At 45.9% G+C, this 1489-nt stretch overlaps 1 non-coding gene across 1 annotated transcript; it reads left to right on the top strand.

Annotated features, from left to right (window-relative positions):
• Window positions 1-451: 451 nt before the first annotated feature.
• Window positions 452-523, top strand: trnah-gug (transfer RNA histidin (anticodon GUG)). Its single transcript has one exon. It is a non-coding gene; the product is annotated as a tRNA-His (tRNA).
• The last annotated feature ends 966 nt before the right edge of the window (window positions 524-1489 follow it).

The raw sequence follows: 1489 nt of genomic DNA, 5'->3' as shown, positions 1-1489 counted from the left end.
ACGAGACCCAGGACCTCCATGTCCTCGGCAGAGTGGGAGGGAGAGTTGAAATTTTGGGCCACAGGGCAGTGTGGTTGATTGGTGCGGTTGTCCCAGAGATGTTCCCTGAAGCGCTCTGCGAGGAGGCATCCAGTCTCCCAAATGTACAGGAGACCGCACCGGGAGCAACAGGTACAATAAGTGATATTGGTGGATGTGCAGGTAACAAATGCTGCACTGTCCACAGAGTCTTTGATGTTTTGGAGAAATCTATTTATCTCAGCCTTCAGCACATTAACGATTGAATAACCACAGCCTCTGAGGGCACCGATGTTAAACGGTCAGCCCATTCTGAGTTCCCACATATCTGCTACTGTTCGCTAAGCACTGATATTGTGCATTTGGTGCTCTGCCTAACATTTCTTATGATACTGTACTTATGGTGCATGCTAAGAGCATTTGTCTGTGGGGTGCCGTGATCGTATAGTGGTTAGTACTCTGCGTTGTGGCCGCAGCAACCTCGGTTCGAATCCGAGTTACGGCAGTAATCGCTCCGTTTGCCCCAGTCTTTTGTGAAACACAAAGGAATCAGTTATTTTAACGTTTTGATTTTCTCGAAGGTGATTTTATTTTCCTTCAAGCTCTGCTCGCTCACATCTCTGTGGTTTCATATGTCAGAATTCAAATCCACCCGTTCTCAGAGATTTCTTCCCTCCTTCGATCACTAACCGAACTTTCCATCCCATACCCCCATTTCATTAATTTGGAGATGCCGGTGTTGGACTATGGAGTACAAAGTTAAAAATCACGCAACACCAGGTTATGATCTTACAGGTTTAATTGAAGCACTAGCTTTCGGAGCGCTGCTCTTTCATCATGTGTTTGTGGAGTCATTTCCTATTTCACTAAGGCATTGCAGAATCTATTACAGACTCTCCCATTAATACCGATCAGTCTGTGTGGCTGCGGTCACTGTTGCTGGGTGAACGTGCCCCAACCCCACCATCGGGACCTACAGACTATTTGATCCATTTGGTTACCGCTGTTGTGAGTTCAATAATCATGTAGCAGCTTTTACCGGCATGGACCAGATATTATTGGGGGTGGGGGGGGGGGGGTCAAGATCAGGAAAATGGCACAGAACAGTATCGCAGAAAAGCGACTTCATTGGATATGTTCAGTTTCACTGCTTTTCTGCAATGGCCGAGAGCAATTACCACTGAACACTGGACTGTTTATTCAGACACCATGGACTCGGGTTTGACTCAGACCATGCTAGGTGGTAGAATTAGGATTCAATCAATATCTGGAATTACGGATCTAAAAACTCCTATATATCCATGTTCAATTGTTGAAAAAAAAATCTGACGTCATTTAAGGAATGAAACTGCCATTCTTACCTGCTCGTGCCTTCATGTGACTCCAGACTCACTACAATATGGTTGAGTCTCAACAACCCGCTGTGCAATTAGGGATGGCAATAAATACTGCCGAACCAGCGACGCCCTCA

Source organism: Chiloscyllium punctatum, chromosome 12 (assembly GCF_047496795.1).
Source record: "Chiloscyllium punctatum isolate Juve2018m chromosome 12, sChiPun1.3, whole genome shotgun sequence".
In the NCBI taxonomy this organism is placed as follows: domain Eukaryota; kingdom Metazoa; phylum Chordata; class Chondrichthyes; order Orectolobiformes; family Hemiscylliidae; genus Chiloscyllium; species Chiloscyllium punctatum.
This window is presented reverse-complemented; position numbering and strand designations above follow the sequence as displayed.